The sequence below is a fragment of the Amblyomma mixtum genome, chromosome 7, assembly GCF_055824585.1.
Source record: "Amblyomma mixtum isolate Tamu chromosome 7, ASM5582458v1, whole genome shotgun sequence".
Taxonomy (NCBI): Eukaryota; Metazoa; Arthropoda; class Arachnida; order Ixodida; family Ixodidae; genus Amblyomma; species Amblyomma mixtum.
The window spans coordinates 85,421,104-85,430,141 of record NC_143018.1 but is presented as its reverse complement, the minus strand read 5'-3'; positions in this window follow the sequence as shown (position 1 = coordinate 85,430,141).

Sequence of the window (9,038 nt, the reverse complement as noted above, 5' to 3'; positions counted from 1 at the left end):
CCAATATGGCGGGGGGGGGAACACTAATTATCTACCCATTTTAACTTGGAACTGCCGCGGCTTCCGGGCAAAGCGCGCGCCTCTGCAACTTCTCCTTCGCACCATCACACCCACGCCCCACATACTACTTCTACAGGAGACTGCACACCGGGCAACCCTCCCCTCCTACACATCTACACATTCAGATACCACTCACACACCCAGGGCGTCCACACTTGTCCACCGCAGCCTCATCTACAAAACTCATCACATCACGTCTGAGACGCCCTGCGTGATCACTGAACTTATACATCACACACATTCACTTCCTTCCATATTTATAGCAAACATATACCACCCCCCGTCCCAGCCAATGGCCTCGCTAGAATCACTTCTGCGAGACCTACATCATCTAGCAGGGAAACTTCCCCTACTCATCGGCGGGGACTTCAACAGTCAGCATACTGACTGGGGATACACAACCACGACACATCGAGGTCGCAGGCTCTGGCTGCTCCTGCAGAACCTCCAACTCACTGTGCACAACACGTTTCAGACGCCTACGACGATCGGCAACAGTGTCAGCATGGACACCAGTCCGGACCTGACGCTGAGCCGCTGTATCCGCGGCGTTACCTGGAACAGAACACAACATACACTGGGCAGTGATCATTACATTATACAAATCACTGTCCCGTACAAAGCACCCCGTCACGCAAATACAACACACAAACTCATTAACTGGGATGCCTTTCGCGCTGTTCGCACCGCCCTCCCAGACACTCCCATCGCAGACATCGACGAATGGGTGCAGTCACTCAAGCATGACGTTCACCACAACACGCGAGACATTGAAACTACAACCGAAACACCTACCCTTGACACACGCCTAGCCCACCTCTGGGAGGCTTATCACAGCATCCTAGAACGCTGGAAAGGAAACAAACACAACAGAACGCTTAAGAAGCGGCTGGCCGCGCTGCAGACACAAATCCAACAGCACTCTGAGGAGCTCTGCCGATCCAACTGGGGACAGATATGTGACGGCATCGCCGGAAACCTGTCCAGCAAACGCGCATGGCAACTCCTCCGACACCTCATTGACCCCACGCGCACCAAATCAGCAACACAGCACCACGTGACACGCCTCACACATGAACACATTGACGATCCCGACACCCTTCTAGACACACTTCGAACCATGTACACATCTCCAGGCGGCCCCATACCTCTACCGCACTACACAGGACAAGCAAATCCAACACTCGACACCGACATCACGGAGACGGAAGTCAGAGCGGCCCTCCTGACTCTCCGCGCCAACTCCGCACCTGGTGCAGACCAAATCACAAACTCCATGCTCCGTAATCTGGATGACCAATCGATCACCCACATTACGAAATACTTCAACCAGTGCTGGAGGGAGGGTAACCTCCCGCAGTCCTGGCGCCACGCGAAGGTAATATTCATACCTAAGCCCAACAAACCACTTACACTACAAAACGTTCGCCCTATTTCGCTAACCTCATGCCTTGGGAAGCTCCTAGAGCATGTTGTGCTAGCGAGACTCACCAGTCACATGGCGGACAACAATCTTTACCCGCATAGCATGGTAGGGTTTCGCCCCCATCTATCCGCACAGGACGCTATGCTGCAACTCCCACACGACATTTTCGACCCGCTTCTTCCGGGTCACACCAAGGCAGTCTTAGCTTTGGATCTCTCCAAAGCTTTTGATCGCATTGAACATCAGGCGATCATGACTGCTCTATCCCCCTTGAATGTGGGTGTGCGCACGTATGCCTACATTCAAGCATTCCTCACTGACCGCACAGCTGAGATACACTTCGGCCCTCTGTCTTCCCCCTCCTACACTCTTCAGAGTATCGGCACCCCTCAAGGGTCCGTCCTTTCGCCCTTTCTCTTTAACATTACCCTCATCCCCCTCGCCCGAAAATTAGTCACTATTCCCCACCTGAAGCACACTCTTTATGCCGACGATATCACCCTGTGGACCACTCACGGCAATGACGGAGACATAGAGAACACCTTACAGGAAGTGGCCACCCTCACCCAAAATTACGCACGGACCATCGGACTGTCTTGCTCCCCAGAGAAGTCCGAATTCTTCCTCATCCGACCTAAGAACCACCGCTGCCCCCGCTCCCCCATTGCCATTGAACTGAATGGTGACCCGGTACCTGAGGTTGGAACCCTCCGTGTATTGGGCCTGCACATCCAGAACGATGGCAAAAACACCACCACCATCAAGAAACTCAAGCAGGTTGTAGGCGCGATATCGCACCTCATCCGCAGGGTTTCGGGACGTCATAGAGGCATGAAGGAGCGCGACCTATGTCGCCTCATTCATGCCTTTGTCCTGAGCCGTGTGCTGTACACTACCCCATATTTACACCTATCCAAACATGACATAAACGCTTTGGATGCTTTGATTCGCAAGGCATTCAAGGTAGCACTTCACCTTCCTCTCAACACACCCACAGACAGATTACTAGGCCTGGGCCTCCACAATACGATCGGGGAACTGGTGGAGGCCCACCGACAGGCCCAATACATCAGGCTCACACTAACCTCCACAGGTCGGTATATCCTGGACACCCTCGGAATCAAAATACCGGCCAACGACCCAACCCTCCTCGCCATCCCACGATCCCTTCACCGAGAGCTCCTCATCAAGCCGCTCCCGAGGAATATGCACCCGTCCCACAATGAGCAGCGCCGCAGAGCCCGTGCGAAGGCACTTCATCGAGCTTACGGCCCCCAGCCGGACGCCGTGTGGGTGGACGCTGCCTGCACGGGTGATGAAGCGACAGCAGCTGTGGTGGACTCCTCTTTATCCGCCCTCCTCACACTACCTCTCCCTCCAGACACGTCCCCAGAGGCTGCAGAGGAAGCCGCCATTGCCCTTGCTATAACCCGCACGGAAGCCCGGTACATTTTAAGCGATTCTAAAACTGCGATTCTAAATTTTGCTCGAGGCCGAGTCCATGTCCCTGCTTTTGGCATACTGGACTCGCCCGATGCCCCCCCGCCCCGCCAAGTGGAGCTGATATGGGTACCCGCGCGCTCCGGGAATCCCGGAAACGATGCCGCCAACCTTTTAGCCCGAGGTTCTTTAAACCGGGCTCAGGTGGCCTCTGATCGGGGATTCACGAAGGAGCGCATGCACTCATTCAGTGAGCTGACCCAGGCGCACAGAGCCTTACGCCAGCTCTACCCCCCGCCCCACCCCTCCCTAGATAACAAACACGCAACACTCTGGCGCAGACTACAGACACACACACTTCCTTCACCCCTTACCCTAGCCCATTATCATCCCTCCTTCCCCACTCCGGCATGCACTCTATGCCCAGAACCCGTCGCCTCTTCCCTCCACATCATTTCCCTCTGCCCGGCGGACCCTCCCCCGCGAGACCTAGAGAACCTCAAGACCTGGGAGGACTGGGAGACCCTGCTGCGCTCGGAGGACCCGGCCGTGCAGACCATCGCCACCGGCCGTGCTGCCAGTGTTATGGACCTGCGGAACATAAACACTTGAGTGCAGTGGGGTCGTGCGGGGACCCTGGGGCGTGCCCCGAATTCCTCTGCAAATAAAGTTTTCTCTCTCTCTCTCGGCCTTGTACGTGACCCTTCATGTACTGTGGCTGATTTTAAGAGGGAGGCGACAAGTATGGAGCGTGCCCTACAACAGCGATTCGTACAATTTGATCGTTCTGCTAACATCACTGCTGTGGACTTCCGCTTGCCGATGAACGACAACGAGAGTGGCGCCCTTCGCTAGCTTGTCCGAAGCATCGTACGTGAAGAACTTCAAAAGTTGCCCTTTCTCGGGCAACATCCGCGTGTTGGAGGCATCTCGGATGTTATACGTGAAGAGCTCCGGCAAGCAGTGCCATCAATGCCATGCCCCCAGCCGCCTGCGCCACACGTCATGTCCTACAGCGACGCGTTGCGTACCCCTGCGCCAGCACCGCCGGCACCCTACAGGCCCGCTCCTCTCGTCCGTCCTGCACCCCGACATCCAGCTCCGGCTGATGCGCCCGACACTCGACCGCCCGTTCGCAAAGCGCACGTGTGGCGTACGCCGAACAATCTACCTCTGTGCTTCCACTGCGGCGAAGCCGGACACGTACTGCGCCACTGTCCATACCGTCGGATGGGCTTGCGCGGATTCTCACCGGATGCCCCTCGGCCGCGCTATGGTGAACGACCTCGGGACATCGACCAGTACCTCAGCGCCAACGTCCCACCTGCGTCCCCACCGGGATGCCAGTCCAGGTCGCCATTGCCGCGACAGTTTTCTCCCAACCGGCGTACTTCCTTCAGGCAGTCCCCAAGTCCGCGCCGGGAAAACTGAGGACGGCGACTCTCGGAGGTAGAGCCGCCGTCGATGAGCACTGCGACCAACATCCTCCATTCGCCGATTCGATCAAACATTCCGACCTCCGACCCCCCGCATCGACCAGCAGTCCGACCACTTTCCGACGATCGCCGCAGTTTTCCTCCGACGCCCCCAATCGACGCACCGAACGACCAACGAGTCCGACGACCTCCCGACGATCACAGAAGCTTACCTTCGACGCCGCGCTTCGACGCTCTGAACGACCCGTCAGTCCGACGATCCGTGATACGGCGCACTTCGTCGACGGTGAGCTTCTTTCCGCTGAGATACCGATCGCCGTTGACAACCACCATACGACTGCCCTTGTAGATACCGGCGCTGATTTTTGCGTTATGAGTCGTAGCCTTGCTACAATCCTACGCAAAGTTCTGACTCCTTGGCACGGCGCGCCGATAAGGACAGCCGGAGGGCATGTGCTGACGCCGCTAGGAGTGTGCTCCGCCCGAGTCGAGATTCGCCACGTAATTTTCTCTTGTTGCTTTGCTGTGCTGGCGGAGTGCTCCAAGGACCTGATCCTCGGGCTTGATTTTCTTCGAGAAAACGGCGCAATCATCGACCTCCGTGACCTCATGGTGACTTTTTCGACCCAGCGCGCAGTTTCCGACGAATACACAGCAGACAGGCCAGTTTTCCGGGTATGCGATGATCATGTCACACTACCTCCACGCACCAGCATGTTTGTTACAGTGCACTGCGACAACCCTCCCGCCATTCAAGGCCTCGCGGAAATGAATGTGAATTTATTGTTGAGCCTACAAGTCTGCGTCGCTCGTGGGGTCTTTTCCTTGAGTAATAACCGAACTGAACTGCTTTTAACGAACTTTAGCGCCGAATACCGCCATTTACCGCAAGGGGCAGCCATCGCCTACTTTGATGAAGTCGGCGAGCCCTCAGCCCACTGCGCCCTATCGTTGCTCACCAAGAACCCTCCCGAGAGCCCTGCCCATACAGTTCGAACTGACGTGAATCCTGCGTTGCCTTTTGACCGGAAACGCCGCCTTCAAGCAATTCTTGACTCTTACCATGACTGCTTTGCCGTCACGTCCAAGGTGGGACAGACGTCAGTAGCAAAGCATCGCATTATAGTTGACCCCACCGAACGCCCTATCCGCCAACACCCCTACCGAGTGTCGACTAAGGAACGCGAGGCTATTCGGGCGCAAGTTGATGAAATGCTTCGCGATGATGTGTTCCAACCGTTCACAAGCCCATGGGCCTCGCCTGTTGTGCTGGTCGCTAAAAAGGATGGAACACTCAGATTCTGCGTCGACTACAGGAGGCTCAACAAAATTACAAAAAAAAGACGTCTACCCACTGCCTCGAATCGACGACTCGTTCGACCGACTCCGCCATGCCCGATACTTTTCATCGCTCGATCTACGCAGTGGCTATTGGAAGATCGAAGTCGATGAACGTGATCGTGAAAAGACGGCGTTCATTACTCCTGACGGCCTATACGAATTTAAGGTGCTTCCCTTTGGTTTGTGCTCCGCCCCCGCGACCTTCCAAAGAATGATGGACACTGTCCTAGCCGGCCTCAAATGGCAGACGTGCCTCGTCTACCTTGACGACGTCGCCATTTTCTCTGCGACTTACGACGAGCATCTCCAGCGCTTGACGGCCGTCCTAAATGCCATCCGCGCGGCTGGCCTCTCACTAAAACCGGAAAAATGCCACTTTGCATTCCAACAGCTGAAGTTTCTGGGCCATCTCGTCAGCGCTGAGGGTATTAGCCCTGATCCAGAGAAGACGGCTGCCGTAGCTGCTTTCCCGACTCCTACTGATAAAAGTTCTGTTCGACGGTTTTTGGGCCTCTGTGCATATTACAGACGCTTTGTCCATGACTTCTCCCGGATAGCCGAACCACTGACTCGTCTGACAAAGGACGACCAACCTTTCATCTGGACCGACGAGCAGCAAAGGGCTTTCGAGGAGCTTCGCACACGCCTTCAAACAACGCCCATACTTGGCCACTTCGACGAGGAGGCGGATACAGCATTGCATACCGACGCCAGTAACGTTGGCCTCGGAGCAGTTCTCGTTCAGTGGCAAGATGGTGCTGAGCGGGTCATTGCTTACGCCAGTCGCACCCTCTCTCGTGCCGAAGCGAATTATTCTACTACCGAAAAGGAGTGCCTTGCAATTGTCTGGGTGGTGACAAAATTTCGGCCGTATTTGTATGGTCGGCCGTTTAGAGTGGTCAGTGATCACCACTCTCTCTGCTGGCTAGCCAACTTTAAAGATCCTTCTGGCCGCTTAGCCCGCTGGAGTCTCCGCTTGCAGGAGTTCGACGTCACTATTGTGTACAAGTCCGGCAAGAAACACAGTGACGCTGACTGTCTATCCCGAGCCCCTATCCCGTGTTATTCATCTGAAACAGATGACTCCGTTTTTCTCGGCGCTCTCACGACGCCTGATCTCGCTCAACAACAGCGAGATGACACCGAACTGCGGCCCCTTACCGATTACCTCGAGGGAACCGCCTCATCGCCACCTCGCCTTTTTACGCGTGGCCTGTCGTCGTTCTGCTTGCGGGACGGCGTCCTTTACAAGAAAAACTACGCTTCCACAGACATTCGGTACCTGCTGGTGGTCCCAACGCCGCTCCGTCCCGACGTTTTGCAGGCATGCCACGGCGAGCTTTCTGCCGGCCATCTCGGTTTCTCACGGACCTTGGCTCGCGTACGACAAAAATACTACTGGCCCAAGCTTGCTGCTATTGTCCGGCGCTATGTTAAGACGTGCCGTGATTGCCAACGTCGGAAGACGCCGCCTGTCAAGCCGGCCGGTCTGCTGCAGCCTATTGGTCCTCCTCGAGTACCCTTTCACCAACTCGGTATGGACTTGCTCGGGCCGTTTCCTACGTCATCTTTGGGCAACCGCTACATTATAGTCGCCACTGATTACCTCACCCGTTATTGTGAAACCAAAGCTCTTCCCAGCGGCACTTCTACTGATATTGCGAACTTTTTCATCTTTACCCTAGTCCTCCGTCATGGTGCCCCTGCGGTCGTTTTAACTGACAGAGGCACTGCATTTACTTCAGCTCTCACCCACGAAGTTATGCGGCTCAGTGGCACTTGTCATCGCAGAACAACAGCTTACCATCCTCAGACGAATGGCCTTACTGAGCGACTCAATAAGACCATCGCCGATATGCTTTCAATGTACGTCGACGAAGACCATAAGAACTGGGACCAGGTACTACCGTATGCAACATTTGCGTATAATACCGCAGTCCAGGAAACGACCCGCTTCACCCCGTTTCGTTTGGTGTACGGTCGCGAAGCCGTTACCGTGCTGGATGCAATGTTACTGCCCGATGTCGCCCTTCCATCAGTTGCCGGCGCTGCCCAATTCGACCAGCACGCTGAGGCCGCCCGTCAGCTTGCTCGAACAAGACTCCGGACGCAGCAGGTTAAAGACGCTCAACGCTATAACCTTCGTCACAGGGAGGTAATTTACAACCCTGGCGATAAAGTCTGGGTGTGGGTTCCTGTTCGCCAGCGGGGTCGCTCCGAGAAGCTTCTGCGCCGCTACTTCGGCCCGTACGAAGTGCTGCGCAAACTCAGCGACGTCACCTACGAAGTGATTCCGCAAGGAACTGTTCGTACGTCCCGACGGCAAACACAGTCGGAAGTCGTACACGTTGCCCGGATGAAGCCCTTCCACGCCCGCTAGGTCAAGCCTACGGTTCTGCTTGACCTCGCCACGCAGCATCGGGACGATGCTTTTTCCTCCAGGAGGGGCAATGCCGCAACGCATTACTGGCGCCGCCTAGTAGTCGCGCTCAGGAGGCTGGCGCGCGCTCTTCTTCGCCCGTGAGCTCGCTCGCTAGTCGCTTAGCCGGCCGGGCCGTTTCCGCTGGCGCTTGGACGTTGTGGCAAATGCAAACCTGCCTACCTGCTTCTGTGACAATATGTTAATAAAATTTTTTTCTAAACAGGTCCATCACGGAACGTGGTTAAATGGAACGCGTGGCGCCCATTCGGCGGGCGTCCACGATGGGGGCGTCTGGGTTGCCGGTGATAAGGTCTTGCAGGAGCTCTGTCGGGGTCTCATTCCAGTGCGCATTGGAACTGACTCCGAGTTTCGCTCCGACCGGCAGGGCTATGTAAGGTGCGACGGCGTAGTCCTTGCCTTGGTGTTTGATGGAAATCAGGAAATCTCTCCACAGTGCGGGCATGCCTTTGTTGGGTATTGCGCTTGCCAAATCGTATTCTCTCGAGCTGGGTTTGGTAGTGTGCCGGCTTGCATACTTCGCCCTATAGTGGCTTCCTGGCGAGTGAGATCTTTGTGGGGGTTCCGTATTTGCTGAGGCTAAGTAGGTGGTAGTTCATGATTTCGCCGTATATAAATGGAGACGAAGATTCGGAGGTTAACGACAAAACATTTAGCCGACGGTCAGGTGGGGACCGAATATCGAGCGTTAACACGTCTAATATGGGTCGCCGGTTCGGATCCCATGCCGGGAGCTAGACTAACTAGCAAGTTTTGGCGTGGCCAGATCAACACTTTTCCACTACCTTTGGGAATGTCCTTCCCCAAAGGCAGTACCCCCCATCCCCAATCCCACTCATTCTTCCTGGGAGGCTGCTTTACGGACCGCTCAACCCGCCTGCCAGAAATGGCTGGT